At 39.0% G+C, this 23161-nt stretch overlaps 1 long non-coding RNA gene across 15 annotated transcripts in view; it reads left to right on the top strand.

Annotated features, from left to right (window-relative positions):
* LOC308197272 overlaps positions 1-23161 on the top strand; it is a 247706-nt gene that overhangs the window by 190651 nt on the left and 33894 nt on the right. For all 15 annotated transcript variants that reach the window (XR_013952705.1, XR_013952706.1, XR_013952707.1 and 12 more), the window contains one exon: positions 20964-21035. This is a non-coding gene — a long non-coding RNA (uncharacterized lncRNA). The remainder of the gene's footprint in view (positions 1-20963; positions 21036-23161) is intronic.

The following is a 23161-nucleotide window of genomic DNA, read 5'->3' as shown; positions in this document are numbered from 1 at the left end:
ACTAAATCACCAGGGCACATGTCTGTTGTCAAGATGGGCTTGTACAATGCCCCACTGAGGGCATTGTCAGGCATCTCCCCAACTCTTTGCTCCATTCAAAAGCCGGATGGTGGCTGGCTGGAGCACTGTGTGATTTATTATGCTTGTAAATGAGGTGAAATATAGCATACACTTTCACAAAATTATGTGAGCTTCTAATGGCTTAAAGCAGTACTACACTCAACATTAAAAACCGATTTCTGTCTGTGTTGCAGGAGCAAGTCAGGAGTACGTTTCATCTATCCTGACCTGTTTTCATAAATATGTTTTAAAGCACATTAAAGGTCTGCTATAGAGAGGAGTTACTACCTTCATCTGTACTTGACTAATCAAGGATACCCCCACTTCAGTCACAATGTAGCCAAATATAAATATTTACACCTAGTAAATTTTGCCTTCATTAGGAGTTTGTGAGATTTTTGAAGATATTCTACTGTGTTAAGTCATGCTTTTGCTAAGTATTGTCCCTGTATTCGGCGCAGACAAGGTTGCTTTGGTATTAAGTTAGAGACTGTTCCCACACACTCCTTTCTTTGGTACTTACTCCTATCAGTAATTTGTTTCTGATCTATTCTTATTTTATCGTTGTAAAGCGATAACACTGGCTTCACTGCCAGCGATTCCATTTGTGTATGAATTCTTTCACTTTGTAAGTTTGATTTATGACTTGCTGTTGAATCTATTCATTTTATCTTGTACTAACTGTGAATTTGAGATAGAGCTGTACTAATTTGTCATCTTTTGCTACATAAAGCCTTCTCCTCCACACTTCCCTTTCATTTGTTGTGAAATGCATAGCCTACAGACTGTCCACTGTGCCAACTAATGACAGTTAATGAAGCTAATGAATAAATCTGATGTTTGTGTGTGCAAATAAAAGTCTTCATCATAATGGCCATACTGAATTTAAACTTAGAGGGAATTCCTAAATGAGAGGAAATATAAAGGCACTTAATAAGCCATGTGCTTGCTGAGAGCACCATTTTCCAGTTTTGCCTGGCTGGAAAAATACCCAGCATTAAGAGAACAAATTCACCCTAAATTCCATTACATGTTTTTTTTTCTTTTAATATGTTTGATGTAAAACTGTATTCAGACTCTTTGAAAAGAAATAAAAATTTGGTCACCCTAAAACCTTTTCCTACATAATTAAGCTCAGTTGCTAAAAAATAATTAATACAAAAATATCCTGTTTTTTACAGTTCTACTTATTATCTGAATGTAAATGCAGTCAAAAGGAGTTAGGCAGTAGTTGCATTAAAAAGAAACCCAAACCTCTAAGCTGTGATTTAAAACACTGTTTATATCCTTATCGTCAGCTGTAGAGGCAGCATTACCTTTCTAAATTCGTTCTTTCAGAAGTGTGTTCGTGTTAACTTCTGTCTTTATCAATCCCAAGAAAATTAATTCCATGGTTTATTTTCTGATTACTTATTTGGATAGGTTTTACTATCAGCCTTGTTACTTAGATAATAAGATAGTAAATTTAGTCATAGACTTGCATGAGAGATTGAGTGTAAGGAATACTAGCCTAGAGCTACCTAGGATCATATTAGCTTCAATTTATTTAAATCAGTAAAGTTTAATAGCAACAGAAGTTTTAGCACTTTTTTTTTTTTTTTTTTTAATAAAAAGTATTGAGATGCCCTTACCTTGTCCCAGGGAAGGTCTTTGCTCAGGTGTTTACGTAAGGAGGTGTATTCCGGTTTGGATTGTGGACTTGAGTAATCATCAGATACATGTTGGGGAGTGGAGGTGGTATAGGATTGCCTACAAGCAGATAAGCAATGAAAAGTAAAAACCTGTGAGAGAAGAATATGAAGGAAAGTGGAAAGCAAGAAACTTTCCAGGACAGAAGGCAGTAGGAAAAAGATTAAAAGAAAAGAAATTAGTTCTTCTACCTTTTAAAGATTTTGTGCTAGGAAAAAAAAAAGTTGATGTAACTGAAAGCTACTGGAATTGAAGTGGCTTTGGTATTAGGATGTTCATGAGCAATTCCATAACCCTGGAGACCAGTGCTTTCAGAAGGACTCTGAACACCTTGCCACAGTTCTGCTCTGGGCAAAAATCATCTTCAATAGCAAGGATCGGACCACAAAAGGGTCAGGCAAACAGTTGTTTGTTACTGCTCCTTTCCTGCCGCTGCTTTCAGTGTTTCAAGAGCTTTAACATGGCATAAAGAATTGTTGGAATTGGCTAAAAGTTTTTCAAAGTTAGGCACTAGTCAGGAAAAGCAAGGCAGAACAAACAAAATGAAGAACAGAAGCATTGGTCCATTCATCTCAAAACCAGAAATAATTATCAATATTTTATAACTTTAAACTCTGTTATAAAACATTTTATAGAAATAGAAGTCCTTGAGAAAGCTTTGCTTGGTAAGCAGGTACGCAATTAAGGGAAACAGTTTGTTACAGTAACAGCTCATTATTGACCCTTTTATTGAACATACAAGTCTCAGAAATACTGTATATTTAATGGTGTTTTACAGAGTTATAAAGTGGGCAGAGGAAGTGATACATAAAATCTGCTTTTCATTTTTAGTTGGAAATACTACCCATTCAGTTTCTGAAAAGTCGTTTTCATTTGTGTTGTATTTAAGGTCTTTGCCCATTGTTGAACACCAGCAAATGTTAAGAAATAGGAAGGTATTTGCAGCTTTCCAGCTCTGTTCCAGATTCCCTCTTCACTGCATGCAGACAGTGAGCAGACTTCCCTGCTACTTGTCAAAAAAACAGATTGTGAAGGTCATAGGGTCCTTGCTGAATCCTTCTTGTGCTCTAAAAAGGGGCTGAAGGGAAAGCTCTTAACCCAGTGACAGCAGTAACTGGAAGAGGCATCAGAGAGCAAAAACCAGAGAGTGGAAAACTCTACATGGTGTCTTTAAAATCAGGTTGAGGCCATACTTGAAGAGTCTTGCCAGAAAGTTGCTGTGCCTTTTAACGTGCACCCCTTGTTACACACTAATGCAAAAGTCTGTACTTGACGAGCATGAAGCTCTTTAGCTCTGTACTCAACAGCCACGCACCATTATCAAACTACTGTTGAAAATCAAATGCTAAGAAAAGAAACAAGACCCAGAAAAACAGCCTTTCAGTGACTGGTTTCTGCAAAAGAGTTCAGCACATCATGATGACCTTCTCTAAAGCACAAAATGCATTTCTGTTCCCAGGCATCACACATTAGAAAAGCATTACAATCAGGGCTGGTTTAATTGTGTTAGGTTTTGCCTAGGTCTAACATAGACATGTTCACCATGTGTTTAGCTGAGACAGCCATGCTAGGTTTTTCAGTTGCATCAGTGAAGCCTCGGGGGAGCAAAGAGGCTTGTGCATGTTTGGACAGGATTTTCTGCAAGGTAAGGGAACAAGGCTGATCGGATCTGACAGTGCCCAGTGGGGACAGGGTAAACTCATGGACAGAAGTAGAATTTGAGGCTTAGTCACAGAATAAACAAAGACTGTGTCTTAAAGCACCTATCTGTCTTTCAGTGCGACAGGTCCCCAGAGATGCTTCCCTTCGCTTTTGTTAATCACATGCAAAGGATCAGAGTCAGACAAGCAGATAACTGATCTTTGCTGGCCACAAACTAATGCCTTCAAGGTCTGTGCTGTAGTTGCTTCTCCAGCAAATCTGTTAAGCTTATTCTCAGATTCCCTTTATTGGCATTTAGTTCATTGCTACTATCTGTTGGATTATCTGTTATTTTTTTCCCAATTAATGCAATCATTAACACTCTGTGTTGGGTTTGAAGGGCATTAGGATATGTTTGCATCCTGCACATTTCAGGACAATATTAACCACAAATGGTCTGGGTGCAGATGGAGATTTCTTTTTCCTGATTTAACTTTATCCTCCTTTTTTTTTTTAATTAGGGTCAGGTATCTTACACATCTTGTAAGTATTACAGAGAGGCTTTCTGTCTCTGTCAGTAGTGCTGGATCAGTACCACAGAAAAGAAGAGGAGCATCTAACATGCTAATGAGCAACACCACAAATAAGTCCTGATCTCTCTTTGAGTGTTGGCATGGGTCCCGCAGCCAGTCTGTCCAGAGCAGGTTGCAGAGTTTTCAGAGAAAAGATGTCAGTAGCCGATCCTGTTTTACCATTGCCCAAGTTTTCACTTTCATCATTGATGATGAGTAAAAAGAGGAGAGAGGTAGGATAAGGTGTAATTTGGGAAAGGAAGAAGGCTGCAACAAAAGCTGGCATCACGGCAGCACAAGAAAAATAATAGACAACATTTTACTGAAATCTTCCACCTTGTGGAGGCCTGCTTAGTCTCTCTCTATAATACTTAAATCTATTTTTCTATGGAGTCAAGTATCTCAGGTCTGATTTACCCTTCATGAACATATTATAGGATGGCACAGGCCTGTGTATGCACATGCCATAAGAACAATACAACAGTATAAGAAAGAGTCTGAAATGCCTATAATGTAAATTTTGTGCTGGATCCTTAATATTATTTTTTGTTGTTGTTGGACAAATTCCCTTTTCTTGCACTCTCCTTTCTTGATGGCAGTGTAAGATACGTCGAGTTTCTGCTTCCATTAATGTGCCAGGAGGTGACAAATAGGATATTACCAAGCAAGACCACACTTAAAGACCACATTAATGTAGAGTCTTCAGCTCAGCGTAATAGTATAATAAAATTTACTTCTTATCACTGCTGCCTTTCATTGTGACTGTAGTCCTGAACAGTAACCACTTACTGGCATGAGGTCCCACTGCCATGGGCTTCTTTGGGAACCTGATAATAGCAATGTGTCTCCTCCCAGACAACCACCAGCCTGTTCAGTATATTTGCCTCCCAAAGTGTAAAATTGTAGGATGGAAGGCACATGCAAGGTTTGTCTCCTGAGCTTCCAGGAGGTGAGCTACAGGTATAGCACAGGAGCCATAATGAGGTTAGCCTGTAAACAAACCTGGGCATCTCTGCTGTTCCGTATGGTTGCCAGGCAAGCTTGTGTCTAATGTGCGTGGTTGTAGTGGTTTTACCCAGCTGGGCAGCTGAGCTCCACCACAACCGTGCTCTCACTTCCCTTCCTCAAAGGGAAAGGGGGAGAAAATATGATGAAAAGGGCTCAAGGGTTGAGATAAGAACAGGAAGATCACTCAACAACTATCGTCACAGGCAAAACAGACGCAGCCTAGGGAGATTAATGAAATTTATTACCTATTACTATCAACCTAGAGCAGTGAGAAACTTAAAGCAAACTAAAAACACCTTCCCCCCCGATCTACCATCTTCTACCTCCTTTCCCCAAGCAGCGCAGGGGAACGGGGAATTGAGGCTGCGGTCAGTCCCAGACGCTTTGTCTCTGCTGCTCCTTCATGGCCACTCTCTTCTGCCCCTGCTCCACATGGGGTCCCTCCCATGGGATGCCGTCCTTCCCTAACTGATTCTGTGGGGGCCGTCCACAGGCAGCAGCTCTCCAGGAACTGCTCCCTCATGGCTCCATACCACAGGGTCCATCCCCCAGGAGCAAACTGCTCCAGCACGGGTCCCCCACGGGCGGCAGCTCCCCCCGGACCCCTGCTCCTGCGTGGGCTCCTCTCCACGGGCTGCAGCTCCGGCCCGGGGCCTGCTCCTGCGGGGGCTCTCCATGGGCCGCAGCCTCCTCCAGGCCACATCCACCTGCTCCATCGGGGGCTCCTCCACGGGCTGCACTGTGGAGATCTGCTCCGTGTGGGACCCATGGGCTGCCCCTTATCTAACATGGAGCAGCTTCTGGATTCTTCTCATAGAGGTCACCCCCGCAGCCCACCGCTACCAAAACCTTGCCACGTAAACCCAATACTGTGGTCTGGAAAGGTCTGACTGGGCTTACAAGTTCTGCTATGGTTCTAGCAGATTTGTGGATTTTGGTTTTCTGTCAGTGTGGAGAAAACTGCTATCCTCACTGGCATATTTTCCGTAGTCATAACAGCAGTTCTCCCTCCTTGACTCTTATTTTAGAAGATGAGTTAAGAAAGCATTTAAGAGTTTTAATGAGGACAATAAATGATCCCAATGGAACTGATATGCAAATCTTTTTTTTAGTACCTTGCTGAATCGTGTTCTCAAGTCTCATTTCTAACCACTGCGGTAGAAACACACTTTTCCTGCCGCTAACCACTTCCCTACACCAAAGAGATTTCATTTGGGAGCAGCTAATGCTCTCCCAGTTACCTACTGAGTACTCCAGCTGAACATTTCTGTGCTTAGTAAATATGCTAGTCAGTTGCTAAGAAGAGTAATGAATCCTTAAGTGTACATAAGAATGATTTATGGCATAATGTGAATTTACAGCCCATTACAGGAAATAATTACATTCCACTAATTACAAAATTTAATAGTCACTCCAGTCTAGGAAACAGCAGTATGAGCAAGCAGATTTGCAGCCACGCACTCAGAAGAGAGAACTACAGGAGAAGCAGTTAGCTGAAAATCAGTTTGCCATTTAACCCCAGCTCAACTCAAGAGATCTAATTCATGAGAAAGTTGTTACTGAATTATTTTTTTTTCCATTCAACTTTTCTAAAAACTTGGAGGAAATGGAGTCATTACGGAGACTGACTTGAAGTATATTAAGATACTTGCTTCATCAATCTTCATGTCCAGCATGTGTCTGATAAGAGTTCTTTAGGAGGAACAGCAAGACCTTTACCCACAGCATGGGTGGCTTTTGTAATGGTTATACAATAAAATACTATGGGGTGCAAAACTGTTCCTTTGCACACGTTATTGCTCACTCTGGGTGAGAAATGTAGAACTCCCTTCTTTGAACTGTAGGAAAGATTAGTAACTGTCAGAATCAATTTTTGTAAATGTGGAGAATAAAGCCCACCACGTCTGCTCTGAGATTCTCAGCTGAAAAGTAGACAGTCTTTGTTTTACTCTTTGATACCTGATTCACCTGTCAGGCTCTTGACAAGGCTTCACACAGTGGTGTGGTCTGCAGTCTACACATGTGAGATACAGAACCTAGGAGGCAGAGACTTTATGTTAGGATGTGTTTAATGAAACAGAAAAATCGACAACGCCAATTTTGGTTTGAGAGAATAGCATCTAATGTGAAGTGGAGCACATTAACTGAAATGAGGTATTTGATCGAGCTTGTGTTATATTTAGGGAACTGAAAGTGTCAGAACAAAAAAAGCCACCCACTGTACGTATGTGAAATGTTCTGTCTAACCTTCATAGTGACTCTCGTGGGTTTTAAGAATAGCCCTTTGATAAATTATTCATTCTGTATTGGACTCGGGAAAGTAAAACCATCTTTCACTGTCCCAAAAAAGTTCGAACTTAACAAGATTCAGATGGGAAGAGCAGATTGTAAGCAAATTGTCAGTCAGTGGGCATATAATGAAAGTGTGTGGCAAAACTGTTATTTTGGGATGTGTGCATGTTCCAGAAGAGATGTTAAATGATAATACTGTCCAGAGTTGATGAATTTTCTGGGAGAATGAGACAACTGCAGGAGCACAGTCAGTTAAGTAAGGGCTCATTTAAACATGCCTATAGCTTTTTTTTTTCTCTAACTTTACAAATTCACATCACTGTGAAACCAGAAATGCAATGCTTCAGCTAGTAGTGGATACCAGATGCTCCTCTCACGTTCACAGGGTTGAAAATGATGCTCTTGATCTCACCAAGACAGAACAGAAAAGAAGCATAGTTTCTTTCAAAAGCAAGAATATAAAAAATATTTCTATGTATTTGAAGTCATAAGCATAGTGTTAAATCATAAGCTCCTCAATTGTTTTTTCAAAGAGCTGATCTGGAATTAGCTGGTACCACTTTTGTTTCCCCCCAACTCCATTGCTCTGAATTTTTAACTTAGGTCTGTCTCCATTTTGAATTGTAAGATAAAGCTGAAGAAAAGTACAAGTGGAATCACCTTGATTTACTAAGGAGACAGTCCATAATAATTTGAGATATTTGTTTGGTTTATGGCTTTGTTTGTTTGTATTTGATGCTGCTTTCTTAAACCATATAAGGGTAGAAGTATATGTTTTCTTTGTCAGAAGGAGAGATATCGTCTTGGTATTTTTGTGAAAAGAATACCTACTTATCAAAAAAGTGAAACAATTTCTGTTTTGTTCTTGTCTATAAATGGCACGGGTCTAACTTCAGAGGAATTGCAAAGAGGTGAAAGTAGCATCAGGTCCACAGTGTGAGTATGTACTACCCTCCACGTCTGAATTGTCTTTTCAGAAGTTGGTGTATTCTTTGCTCTTGATTTGGCATTCTCTGTCACCTGCTGCTTGACTAACCTGTTTGTCATAAAGTTATCAGTTAAGCAGGGATGACAAAAATTAGTTAGTTATTCCTATACTGTCAGGTTTACAGGTTCTCTGTGAAAAATGCATTAACTTCCTTTTCTACCCGCTAATCCACATGCAGATTTAGAATGCTGCACTTTTCCTTTTGTGCTGTCTGGCTTTGTATATTTTGCATGTTGGTTGGTTAATTTTTTACTTTTTTTAAGGAGCCTTTAAAAAAATAGTAAAGTAAAAATGATGCATAGAAACCAGAAGCGTATTCAGTTATATGATGGCACTTGAACTTCTGTTTTGGAAATACCTTTTTTTAATACAAACATCTTTCCAGGATTAAAAAACACAAGCCAGAAGTTGTTTGGTTTCTACCTCTGTTTACAAAGAGGTAAATTTTTTTTTCCTGTTTGCAGCAAATTGCAATCTACTTGAAAAAACACATTTGTTGCTATTCATTTAAATAAATATTTGCAAAACAAGGGGGCTGAGCCTGAGTTTTTCGAAATAGCTGGAATGTAGTGAGTCTTGGTCTACATTCTGGCCTGAGATTAGCAGTTCGCAACTACTCAGCCTTTGAAATTCAGATTGTAATGACAGTATGAAAGGTCATATAAGAAGCTCGTTACAGTATCAGGTAACCTTGCCACTGAATTTCTTTCAAAACTTCATTTTGGCATGCCAAACTTTTGAGTGGTTGATATCGAACTCTTTATATTCCTTTTAGTGCTCTGTGCAATAAGCTCTACTTTCTCCTTTTGGCTTGTTGCGCAGTGGCTCTTACCAGTGTGGCTATTTAATCATACTCACAGCCAGACTTTCAGAAGACAAGCCTTTGCTGATAGCATACTATCAAGCTAGTGTTCAATATTACAGCAGTATGCACACATTATTATTAATCAAATATTAACTAGTTGCACTTATGAGAATTACTCTCTTGTTTATATGATCTTATTCCTAAACCTCTACCACAAATGTAATCATAGCCACAGGTCTTCAAGTACTATCATAATATATGTTACCAGCACATACTTCTAGTCAAGAATTGTTTGACATTAATCTCATATGTAGAAGTTCTTTGTGCTATTTTGTGGTGAGACTCAGAGTCTCTGAAGTTCCTTGCATACACATATTTGTGCATGCATACACACACAACAAAGAGAAGCACAGAAATATGTAAGTTTTTTGGGGGGATTATAGAGTTATATTAATTTGGGACAGAAATTTAGCTGATTTAGAGAGCTCCTTTTTCATTTTGTATTTACTGGAATGTATAAGGGTTTTGATGTGCAAGCAATCAGTATGGCAATTTACTGTAAATTTGCAACTTATTTCATATGTTTTCTGAGGTAATGGCACTTGGAAAAAAATGTCCTTACATAGCATGCATCCTTAAGTAATGAAGGTAAAAATGGAGTGTTGCTCCATGGGGTGAAGGCAGATGTATAATGGCTTAGAGAAGAATTTTAGAGGGGTTTGAAGTTAATCTTCTCTTTTGTTGCCCATAAAGTTGTATACCCCAAAAACCATCCTGTAAGGTCTCCTTATTTATGAAACATTAAATTATATATTTGAAAATATGCTACCTACACAGAAGCAGATTTGCTTTTACCCTTTCCTGAGGTCACTAATTCAACCAAACTGAACCTTCAGTAGACCTGAGAAAATTCATTCTTGGTGCTCATTCAACCTTACTTTAAGAATGGAAGTGAAATTATTAGCTAGTTTCATATATACTTCCAGGTAAGCAGTAGAGAGTCAGTATAACTGCACTCTACTGCTAAATAAAATGGGTCCAAGGACTGTTTTCTTGTGGATGGATCAATAATGTCAAAATAACTGCAGGTTCTCTAGCCCAAGTAGTGCATTATGTCCCTGATACAGTATTTGTATATACGTTTGTGTGATCATTTCTTTTCAGTCCAAAGTGATGTTTTCATGGCATGAAACTGAGACACTACATCTGTGCATAGATGTGTGTTTAGGCAACTAACTTCTGTCTCTGGGCAACAACAGTTTGGGCAACTTTTAGCATAAAGCAGATTCTGTGAGGAGCTGAATACAAAGCTATTTTTGTATTTATGAATGCACACAGTCGCTAAGTATGACTAATGAGCTACTAGGCTAAGCATTAATATGCTCATCATCGCCTGATGAAATGCCTGATGGGGCCTTACCAGCCAGGCGGTTGTCAGTCAGGTGGTGACAGGTCAGTCTCCTTTGCTTCTTAGAATGAGCTGATCCTCTGGTGTTGCTGAATTTATATCTTCTGAGGCTCTACGTTTTTGTTTTTGTTTTTTTTTTTCATTATAGCTCTATACATTTTTGTATATGTATTTTTCCTCTTGTATTCTTGAGCTGCTCACTGCTCCTATCTGAAAGATTAGGCAGTCTCTTTGTGGCTTTGTTTTTATCTCGTGCAGCCTTACCTTATGTACTTTTTCACACCTTTATATATTTTTCTCAGTAAAAGAGAACTAAGATCATGCAGCTGCCTTGCATGAAGGCGGGTGTTGAATCACAGACCCTGAACCACTAGTTGAAGATTTGGGGGTACAAAATATGTTGGGATACTGTTGAAGAGTGGTGTGTGGAGTACTGGGACTGGGAAGGACCTGGGAGTACTGGTTGATAGTCGGCTGAATATGAGCCAGCAGTGTGCTCAGGTGGCCAAGAAGGCCAACAGCATCCTGGCTTGTATAAGAAGCAGTGTGGCCAGCAGGGCTAGGGAAGTGATTGTCCCCCTGTACTCGGCTCTGGTGAGGCCGCACCTCGAGTACTGTGTTCAGTTTTGGGCCCCTCGCTACAAGAAGGACATGGAGGTGCTCGAGAAAGTCCAGAGAAGGGCGACGAAGCTGGTGAGGGGTCTGGAGAGCAAGTCTTACGAGGAGCGGCTGAGGGAGCTGCGATTGTTCAGCCTGGAGAAGAGGAGGCTCAGGGGAGACCTTATCGCTCTCTATAGGTACCTTAAAGGAGGCTGTAGAGAGGTGGGGGTTGGTCTGTTCTCCCACGTGCCTGGTGACAGGACGAGGGGGAATGGGCTAAAGTTGCGACAGGGGAGGTTTAGGTTGGATGTTAGGAGGAACTTCTTTACTGAAAGGGTTGTTAGGCATTGGAGTGGGCTGCCCAGGGAGGTGGTGGAGTCACCACCCCTGGAGGTCTTTAAGAGACGTTTAGATGTAGCCCTTAGTGATATGGTTTAGTGTAGGACTTGTTAGTGTTAGGTCAGAGGTTGGACTGGGTGATCTTGGAGGTCTCTTCCAACCTAGACAATTCTGTGATTCTGTGGTAAAGAGAGCTAACCCTGGTGCCATCTTGTCCACACGATGGGAGTTGTCTCTAGTGCATCTCTAGAAACCTGGCAGAAAGCATCTGAAGACCGGTGCACTTTGCAGGCTGTTAAAACAGTTCCAGTTTGGAGAAGCAGCATATTTCTTTTGTAAATTGAAGCCTTTATTCTCCAGGATGCAGTATGGAGCTGCAATTGCATGCTGCAATATCTGTCCTGTAATCTTTTAAAAATAGAAGATAGTTTATTTTACACCAAGAATTTCTGAGGGATATTTACTTCAATTTGAGAAATGCTAACCTGTGTGCTGTTAAATGTGTGTGCTGTAATTGGATTATTAGCTCATAACATTTTTAAATTCTCCCTCTTGTCAGTTGACGCATGCAGCAGGCCATTTTTTTCAGCTATCTTTTCTCAGATACCCTCCTCTTGCAACCTGAAATGTATGTATACAAGCTATCGATCGTCTCAAAAATCCATTATTACTAGGTAGATCTCAGTAGCATTACAGTTGTGGTTGACATGCAGATGATGGATTGTACTCATTAAACACTGCTCTTTTAAATGGTGTCCCAAGCTTTCGGGGATTAAAATTAGGATTCAAAGTGGGAGCAAAGGAAGACTGGAAAGAGTAAAGCTTTCCATGGCCCAGAACTACAGTGACTAAGGCATGAATTCTTCTCTAGTGTTTCTGAAGGTTTGGGGGCTCCTTTGCTTTCAGCTGCTCTGGCAGGGGAAAGCCACAGATCACTTTGTTATTCTACAGAGCGTGTCTTTCGCATATAGCAGCATGGAAGAAACTTCTGCAAGTCAGGTTAAAACTTGCAAGGGTGAATTAATTGAGTTCCCTACTGCTGCGTAGGGATTCTGCTCTAAATTTTCTTACTATTTAAGTATTTTTTTTATGTTAGAGTGGAACTTTCAGCGTAAATTTATTTTAAATGATTAACAGCACTTTCTTTAGTGTGGGGCAGGATTTTTAAATTATGATTTTTGCAGAAAGGAAAAAAAAAATGGTTCTAGCCCCGAATGGAGTTTTGAGGAATGAATTGTTATTTCCCCAAATCTTGTTCACGCTGGGTAGTGAATTGTGTCCTCATGAATCTGCCCGAACTGGCACAGTGCCCCGACACACTCTGGTAGTTCATGGGAGATGAAGTCTGGCTGGAGACCCCAGCTCCTTGGGGAGAGCTCGCACACAAGGCACTTAAACTGCAGTGCAGATGCACTGCAATGCCAGGCGTTGGATCATGTTAATGTCAAGTACCCTGGTTTTGACTGAAAAATGTCAGTATTGCATCCAGCACCAGAGTTTTTTTTTATAGTTGATAACCTGAGGGCTTTGGAAGGGCTAAACCGTTTTAAATTTAGTTTTATTCTACCACTGTGATGTGATACCACTTCCTTGCACAGTGTTGCTGCACTGTTCTTGAGGCACTTTTATAAGCCACTGCAGCTGGACTTCAGGCAGAGTAAGCTGTAATGAAAGCTTATTTTGGACACAATGCCAGCAGAGCAAAGGGAAAAAATGCAATTTTCTCTCAGTCTTTTAAAGGAAACCCACTGAGTGGGACTTTTTTCCTTCCTAATTTACTGCTATGTTTGGTTCTCTGTAAATCATGGTAGGCCGGCTCTGTTTCAAAACCAGGCACTCGCTGACCCTTCCTAGCTGGAGGGGCAGGTAAGGCTCCTGATGTGGAATGAGGGAGGCTGTGTGCTCCGCATGGCATGAACTGAGCATTTGTCATGGGCCAGGGTGGAAGGAGACCCTTGTAAACGATCCAGTGCTGCTGAGGTATGTGACATGTCCGTGAGGGGATGGCCGTCTGCACACAGACAGCTTTCAGTGCTTAGGGAGCACATGGGTGAAGGCTGGATATAACCAAGCCACACTCAGTAGCTTAAATCGTTGAAAAATTTTAGATTCAATCACTGGCTGAAGCTTTCCCTCGTGTAGGTATAAACACATCCTGATATTCTGGCTAATGGAGGAGTTGACAGCTCTGTGTTTAGACTCCAGTAAAATCTCTTTCTTTATTCTCCTGAATACACCTTATGAAAGCATCTTCATCTGTATACCGTTACCTGCCAGGCAAGATACTGTGACATTCCCTCTTTTTCCCTTGAGATGCATTTTCCCCTTAAAGGGACATGGTGGATGGGGCATCGGAGCTATGCTTAAAATGCTACACTTCATAAGCACAGTATGCTTTGATAACCTCTTTCCCAGCACCTTTCTCAATTGAATGGTCATCAATCCCTTGTCAGGAAGCCCCCCTTCAGCACAAGGCGTGCCTCCTCGCAGCAGGCACTCCAGCCCTGACATGGAGGAAATAACAGCTTGCCACCTATTCAGAGGTAGAGTCACCTTGGAGGATCTGTGCTACCTTCATTTTTCTTCCTTGAAAATACTGTCTTGTTGTACATAAGCCTATTATATATGTCTATGTATTTTTCTCTGAATGACTAGCAAGCCACAATTTGGTTTCACTTACCTTGCTGTCAGAAAGGGAAATACTTTGGATGCAAATCTTAACCGTAAACCACGTTGAAACAAAATGAAAGAGTACAGAACAGGAACAGCAAATAAAAAATAAAATAAAATAAAATAAGCTAAAAAAGTGACTGTCCTGTGCAGTAAAGTTATGAATGTATGTATTTATTTATATATATATTATCAAATGCTAACTTTATTTAGCTTTTGATTCCTTTCTACTTGTGAATTATATAAAGCTTTATCCAAAACTTTGAGTTTAAACAGGAAAGGCTAAAATAGAATTTAAATTTGTAATTCAAGCTTACAATTTAACAAGAGTCTAACCTTTTTGTAGGCATCATGTTTCTGGGTAAAGAAAAAAGCTCAATGCTTATTTTAAAAAAGGCAAGTGTTATTTTCAGTTAGTGAGTTGAGCTATCTTTATCCTGGATTATGGGACTACTACCTCCCACTCCCCATTGACAGCCATGCCATGTAATAGCAAAAGAGTTTTCCCACTTTCTCAACTCCTCAGACATTTCTCAACTTTAACTTACTCTCTGAACTGAAATACTTGAATGAACTGACACATAAAAAATCTACCTGTAAAGCAAGTATTTCTGCAAAGAGGCTGTGGCTGTAAAAAGTTGGTTCAGTTCTAACTGTTTAAGCTGCCTACTTGTATTAGAAAACATTGTCTCTAAGACTTTACAGGTTCAAAATTCTTTAAAGGTCAACAGGTGCTGAATTATTTAAATTTTAGAGAATAGAATTAGTAACAGATAAGGTAATAGAGGTTACAAAGGTTTTATAATTTTTGAAATTAGCCTGATAAATGTATGTCAAATGAAATCACTTGTTTTTAAACAAAGCAGTTTAAATTATAAATATTTTTTTGTATTAAAACTAAATGTTTCTTTAACAAAGCTTTCTTCAGAAATAGGTCCCATATTGCAATGGCATATCCATGTTATACTTTTACACCGTCACCCAAAAACATCATTATTTTCAGCCCAGAGGCATCCACTTTTGAAGAACTTGGAAAACCATCTTCTTCACACAAAGAAATTGGTTTATATATATATATATATATATATATATATAAAAAACAAAACAAACAAACCAGAAACCTACTGTTCTGTTTAAATTCATCTTACATGAAGATTAAAGTACACAAACACTACCTGAAAGGTGCTGAAGCTTTTATTTTAAATTTAGATGAACATTAGCACAGCAATAACGTTAAGGGATTAACATTGCATAACGAAGTAGTAGCATTTTACAGTGCAGCAGAGTCATAGCCTCTATAGTGAACGATCGCTACGGTTACTGAGGATGGTATGCACTGTATGTATGTTGGAGAGGTTATGACAGTAAAGCAAGAAGTCATAGGAATTAGTGAGCTCTTCATTATTATTATTGTAATGGCTCCCCAGTGGGCAATGTGCACTAGGAAAAAACTCAGACACTCTGAAAAGTACTTAGTGTGAGCACGCTGCTACCTCTTCCCCAAGGTTCATAATTCATCTATATACACGTGAAGTACCAGAAGGCCCTAATCTATACTAAACTAAGCAATTTCACTTTGTATCTTCTTTTCTGTATAGAAAAGCTTCTTGATAAAAACATGCTAGCTAAATTGCAGGCTACATTCTTTTTCTCTTTGAGTCACTGGCATGAGATAGGAAAGAAGAAAAAATCCTGGAAGACCTCCCTGAAGGAGAAAAATATTTAAAGTGAAAATGACAGTTGGAGAAGTAAAGTTTAGGAAAAACAAAAACAAACAAAAAAATGAAGCAAAAAAATAGCTTTCTTTGCCACCACTGACCACACAATTCATGCCATTCTGAACAACAGTGCTGGACCTTTCTGAGCTCTCCTGCAAGCTTGATGTTGCAGCTACTTTTGCAACTAAGGTGAAGTAAAAAGAGGTCATGTGCTAAGAAAATTCACTTGCATGAATTCAACAAATTTTGTCTAGTGAAACTCCTTTCAGCATTTTAGCCTCATCATCTCTGAGACCTGCAGGACACAGGACCAGGAGTAGGCTCAAAATAAATGGAATAATTCAGTATCCTCAAGCTTAACACTTCAAAGATCATGACTGATTCTCCCTCCCCCTCTATTCTCTGCATACTGCAACTTATTATTATTTTTTATGTAGTGGTGTTCTGTTTTTTTTTCCCAGCTAAATGTGTGGATTCCTGTATTTGCTTTCACAGCAATTTAGTTCCAAAATGTTTTCAGTTCATTGATCTGGAAACACTTTTTTTTTAATTAAATAATGTCAGCAGAGACCCTCACAAGCATGTGAGAAACAACTTTCAGGAGACGTAGAATAATCTACCTGTGAGACTGCCACATCACTCATGGAATGACTCCTTTGTATTTCCTACAACGTCTTGAAGCGGTAAAGGATTTGCCTTGCTTTTATTTTTCACTTTAAGTCTTAAACACCAGATCTGTTTATTCTTACACTGAATTGTTTGCCTTTTCCCAGTTATGGTGGATGTGTGTGTTTGTGAGGTGAAATCAAAGCAGGAGCAGCCATGATTTGAGATAGCAGGGTGTCCAGGCACAGTCCCTGGGCTAGCTGCTGTTGAGCTTTAGGAAGGACTTCACAAGGAAGATGTTTCTTTTACCAGGAAGTTTTAAAGCAGAAGGTTGGTTTAGCCAGCTAAGCTCAGAAGGGCACGATAACAACAGAGCAGTTGGTGGTTATTAAAGGATTTATAACAAGGTTAAGTAGCGGTAATAAATGTGTTAAGCACAAATTCCTGCTTCTCCTGCATCTGTTAGGTTTCTCTAGCTGCAGTAGCAAAAACAAAAGCAGCAGAAATATTTAGGATGAACCAGGGAAAATAATCTTATTATCTACCAAAAATGGTGGTACTTCTCCTGTAGCAAATATTGCATACATTTTTATCAGGCTATCCCTAATTACTTTGTTAGTACTGATTCCAAGTATATCAAAAGAGGACCCTCCCTCCCCCCCCCCCCCCCCCTTTTTTTTTAATGTTGAATTTTAAAAACACCCAAATCTTGATTTAAAGCAATCCAAATGGAACAATTCATTTTCAAAGGTAAAGCAGTCTGGGCAGTGTACTTTAGCAGGACTCATGTTGTTTTGTAGAGGTAGTGCATAGTAAATATAGCAAAACACAGAGGAAAATAATATATTATTGAAAGTCAAAAGATGTAGTTTGGGGTCTCCTATCAATCATCAGGACAGATACTTCAAGTTTGTTGGTGCTGAAGTTATGAGTTATAATAGAAAGCACCAACAACATAATAAAATCCCCCTCAGAGAATGGCCTCTTTCAACCCTGATAACCAGAGTGATTCCATTTTCATAAATGAGTGGTGGAAACTCTATAAAACATTTTGGTCATATCTTGCAGAGAAGCAGTCAGTGTTTTCTAACACAATCATTCAAGATGTCCTTGTCAGAAGTTAATGTCTGGGTTACCATATTATAAAAATCCTGAGATCAAAAATAAGCCATAGAAACAGGGATAATGTAAATGTTTCTCATACCATTTTTCTTCAAAAATCAGTCTTTCTTTCTCAGAAAAATACTGCAGTTTATAAAGGTAATAAATTATGGTTAAGGACTGACTTAATTCTGCAATGTCCTTTCTTTTGCTATTACTAAATCCCAAAAGACAATAACTTCTTTTCTAGCTAGATGTTGTCACTTGCCTTATTTCATACTGCTCATCACAGCTGCACTCACTCTGGAGTACAATAATCAGAAATACACGCAACTTCTTTGCCTAAGCTGGAAGTCAGTGCCAATCATCTCTGTCCAGGTTCTGTTGCAAGTTCAAAACTGAAGCAAATTCACAAGCTGCCAGGCAGAAATTTTGTGGCTTGAAGCCTCCTGCCCCTTCCTTGCTGCTGGTCTCGTTGGAAGCAGCAAGCTGTCCCTGCCTCCTTCCAGGGGCTTCTGCGTTCCTAGCAACTCGTGTCTGCTTCCCACAAATTCATCACTCTTCCCACCTTTTCTGTTAGGAAAGGCATAGGGTGGCAGTTCTTGAATTTTTAGATTTTTGTAGTGGTGGGATTCTGGTTGGTATGTGAGGAGAAGCACTGGACACGGTGCTTGGTGGAGACTGGTGGGAAGAGGCGGAGAGGCAGCCATGCAGCCTCCCAATGGAAGCTCTGCAGGGGTCTGTTTAACATCCCTTAAAGCATGTCTGTGGTAGCTGGGCTAATTACCTCTTATATACAAATCTGTCTAATTTCAGGCAAAGAGCATTTTGTAGAGGCCTAAGAAAAAAATTGCTGCTTGACTGCATGGGAGAAGTGTGACAAGGCAAGGCTGTCTACTAAAATTTAAACCTCGGATGTGAAGAGGAGGGCTTCCTCCAGACTGAACAAGAAGCTGTAAATAGAAAAATGGCACACTTTTAAAGAAGTATAATATTGCTGAATGCAGGAAAAGATCCGTGACAATGAGATTTATTATGCTGTGCGGCAGTCTCCTGGGGGAAGATGTGAAAGCCCTGATCTTTTAGTGCAATTTGAAGCACACTGAACAAAAGAAGATGTATTGCATGGAAAAGTCTTGCTTTGACAGGAAGATAAAACAGATGGACCGATAGATCCTTTACAACTGCAAATCTCTGATTCTCTGTCTTGGAGGTCCCTGTTGCTTAATTAGTTCCATTAGTTTCAGCTGAACTGTTATGATGTGATAGTTATTGTGCAAAGTTAAATCAATAGACACGTGTCTGTACCACACTGTAGTCTACATTGCATGGAGTATGAGACAGAGGAGGAATTAACTGTCTGTGTAAAATTTTCACCTTTGAAATTTAAGAACAAAAGGAAAAGTGCTAAAATTTAAAAAGTGGTAAACTATTTCGTATGCAGCAAGTTTATACTGGAGAACATAAAACCTTGCAGTTATGCTACCCAGTATCACTGGGTTCTCGTATCACTCCTTGGAGAGAAATTACAGTTAGCACAGTGGATATCGTAAATAGGATGCCAATTGCTGACCACCAGTTTCCAGGGAGGAAAACACGGCGAGTGTATAAAAAACTGTGATTTTAACACAGACTTAACTACTATATAGTGTTTGTAATATATACAAATTAAAGTATAGTGGCTGAGCAAGTTTATTAGTATGGCAATTGTAGTTCAGTAATCTAATGTGCAAGAGCTGTCTTTAGCCCCTGTTTTAATTTCCAGTGGAAAACTTAAGGGGAACTTAACGATCATATGTCACTGTAGTGAGATCTTTATGAAATACTGAGTTTCCGCTCAGTGCCAGCTCTCCATTTCATTGAGCTTCAGCTCAGGCCAGTGAGGACTCTACTGCTTACTACCTGGACAACGAAGGCAGGCACAAGCTCTGTTTCAGATTACAACAGGAAGACCACCATCAGTAGAAACTCTTTATCTCTTCCCCCCTCACCTTTCTTTTTTTTTTCTTTTTTTTTTCTTTTTTTTTTTCTTTTTTCTTCTTGTTTCTCACTGTGTGTAAAGAACAAAATGACCTCAACACACCTTTTTGATTCTGAGGCTCCTCAATCAACAGGGCTTTGCATCAGGAGAAGATGGTAACTGGTGGTAACAGTACCCAGGTCTTTTTGGTAGCTGGCTTCTCAGTTGGGATAACAAGTACAAGGATGGTTTTGATGATGTGAACACGTCTTCAAACTGATAATTGGATTTACTTCTATATATTTGGAGATTTCTTTAATATTCTAGACTACCTACTTCATTGAATAGTTCTGTTCTTTACAAGTACTGACAGAACAACTAAATTATTCTACTTCCATGGAAAGGAAAAGATAGAGAAAGCAGAGAGTATCCGTCTCAAATTTGGGTTGAGAGTTGGCTTCTTGTCTTGTTTGGTGCACATTTTTTATGGAACCCATGGTCAGCCTGTGTTAGGTCTTCTAATAAGGTATGTTTAATGGCTACTGCAGGGCTCTGTGTTTCTGAGACTCATTACTTGAAAAACACCTAGAGTACTTGCAAGTAAGAAACAGTATTGTATTATAAAGTTCTCTATCGGGTTTAGTCACATCACTTAGACCTTACACCGTTGTACAAATGTAGCTTGTCTGAATTACAGGTCATAGATTCTTACTGTCCTATAGAATTAGTTTATTGATGATTATGTTTTAAAAAGTGGCTTAGACGAATAATGCAGAAACTGAGCTTTCTTAAGGTCACCAGTTTTGCTGTTCTTGCTCTCAGAAAAGATTTATTTCATTTACCCATTTGTGAGTCAGGATAATCATTGTAAAAAACTTTCAATATTTAAAAAGTTTTTATTTAAAAATTTGGATTTTCAGCCTTGCATTCTCATCACATTTAACATGCCATGAGAATTCCGTATATCAGAGGATACAGATCTTTCATGAATGTAAGTTATTTTTCCTTATAACTTAATTGCCCAGATCATTTTGATGCTTCAAGGCAATGTTTGAGCAGCTGTGAAAAAAAAATTTACATATCCACAGAGTACGATATTGTACACAGTACAGGCATCTGCAGGGAAACCAGTCTGTCTGAATGCACTTACTGCCCTGCTCAATTAAATAAGGTGTGTATCTATTCTACAAAAATATGCTATTCCACAAATAACTTAAACAGCTTTCCAAGATGGATTGGTATGTAAAGAGATAACCTGCTTACATATCTTTGGGCTTCATGCCAAAGGGATCTGGATATTACAAACCATCTAATATCTTTTACAATGTTTGGAAGGTTAGAATGGCATCCAATTTGAGCAGTTGTTTGGAGAAAGATGCCAAATTTTGTCTTGGTGACATAAAATGCCTTAGCACGAAGAAAGAACAGTAATAAAACTGTAAGAAGAAGAGATAAACTGAGACCTCTATCAACAGAAAAAATGACATCTCTTTCCATTTACTGCAGGTGCTGTGTTTGACAACTCTTAGCCTCTGGAAGATGCTCTTTTTAAGGCAACCTGTTCCTAACTTTAATTAGGTAAGTAGCATATCCTGTTCTAGATAGGTTATTCATATCTAGTTCATATATTTGATTTGTGTCAGTATGTCAAGCAGAGGCCAGACACCTTTAATAGGAGACAGTAGAGAGATATAAAGTGAATCAAAGCTTTAGACTCTTACATCTGCTTCTAACAGGCTATCCTGCAAAAATGGAGGAGCCCTAGATTGAGCTGCTGAATGGTTTTAAGAATCAGTGCAGGTTTCTTGCCCAATTCTATTTAGCTGAGGTCATGGACACACATCCTCCCCCAGCCACAGATGTGTTTGCTGACAAGGCACCATAAGCTTTCTTTCAGCCTAGCAGCATTTCCCTGCATCTGGTTGACATTACAGCAGGTATAACAGGTCCTGTGAGCACTCTCTACTTCCCTTAATTGAAGATGAGCTGCATTACTTTAAATGGTCAAATAAGAAAGTTTTGCTGATATCAGCAAATTTTCATGTCTGCTTGGAAGGGAAGGGGAAGAGAGGGAGAGGGAAATTCCCCACTTTTTTCAGTAGTGTACATCCACAGTAAGCCGAATTGAGCTCCAGCAAGGGGCACTCCTAGAGACTGTAAATGGCAATAATCTCAGGTATTCTACGTGACAAGATTGAAGTATTCCCTGCACACAGCAGTCATCACTTGTTTTTCCTGTGCTGCTCCCTTCTCTACCGGTTCTATTCACAACGGCTGCAAAACTTTTGAGGATGGTAAAAAACAGTTCTAGAGCCAAATGGTAGAAGGAAATAAAGATAAAAGAGGTGAAATAACCAAAGTGGCATAAAAGGTACAGATAAAGATAGATATTACTTCTGCAATGTAAACAAATGTAACTTCCATTTGCACCAAATAGAACAATTGACTAGCCCAAGGAAACATAAATGACTTAACAAAAAGTATATCCTGTGTGAGGGACGGAATTTGTAGTAGGACAGTAAGCATTTCACCTTTGTTCATAACATTATTTTTGGTGACTACAAATTTCCTTAGGCTTCTGTAAATTATGATTTCTTCCAAACGCTTTGTAGAAAGGAAGATAAGTAACTTTATTTTATTCTTGTAGCTGAAAAAAATGGCTTACCTCCACTTGCAATATTTCCAGCTTTTTTCCATTTATATTACTTTCTGTTTCATATACTTCTGACCATATTTACCATAATTGCCCAACACCAGTACAATATATTAAATGAATCTGGAAAACCATTTATTTTTCTTTTGAGCTAACATTACAACTTTTGGCTCTGATAGTTCTTAAAATTACTCTGTTTTCGAAAGTGTAAGGAAATATTTTAAAGTACTATAGATACTTCATTTCTGTTGTTCTTTCAGTGAGTAGTATGTTTTTTAATATTTAATAATATTAAATTGATACTGGTTTTGATGACATGCAACATTTTCCAAATAGTGCTTTTTCTATTTATCCTTATAGCTTTTGAGAAAGCAAACAGAAATCAAGGCAAAATGGACTCCAGTTTTGGTGTCTACATTTTTTGAGACTCTTTTCAGATCCATGCTAAATAGGTTAATTCATTTTGTTTCAGAACACTATTGTGAACAATAGCATGCCATTAAATAATCTTACACATGAGAAACAGAATGAGAATAATGGTATTGCCTTTACAAACACTATTGTCTTGACACTTCACAGATTATATTTGCAGAGCTACTTGGGTTTTGGTGCCTTCAGAATGTTCTAAACAGAGTGTTAAATGAAGGCATTTCAATCCAATTCTCCTAAATAATTCTTCAGGTATTCTTCAGCAGTTAAAAAAATAAATTAAAACATTAATTTTGCTGTACGTTCGGCTATTATCTGTGCTGAAGAACAGAAGCTCTGCCTTTTGGCTTTGACTAGGCAGAGTGGGAGCTTTGTTTGCAGCAAGAGGGGTACAAAGCCAGAAAATAGATACAGCATAGCAAATAATAAAAACGAGTGAAAGTGTATGGAAGTAAAATTTAGAACTATCATCTAAGGTTATGTGAAAAACAATAGCGTAGCATGCTAATTATACAGGAAGTAGCAGTAAAAAGGTTACCTCTTTTTATTGTAAATGGCGTTTGTCTAGTCAAACATGCAAAAGAACAGATAAATCCACTTAGGAATACCAAACATATAACAT

This window comes from Anser brachyrhynchus (assembly GCF_964034855.1).
Source record: "Anser brachyrhynchus genome assembly, chromosome: 1".
In the NCBI taxonomy this organism is placed as follows: Eukaryota; Metazoa; Chordata; class Aves; order Anseriformes; family Anatidae; genus Anser; species Anser brachyrhynchus.
Note: the sequence above shows the minus strand (reverse complement) of the source record. Positions and strands in the feature narration are given on the sequence as shown.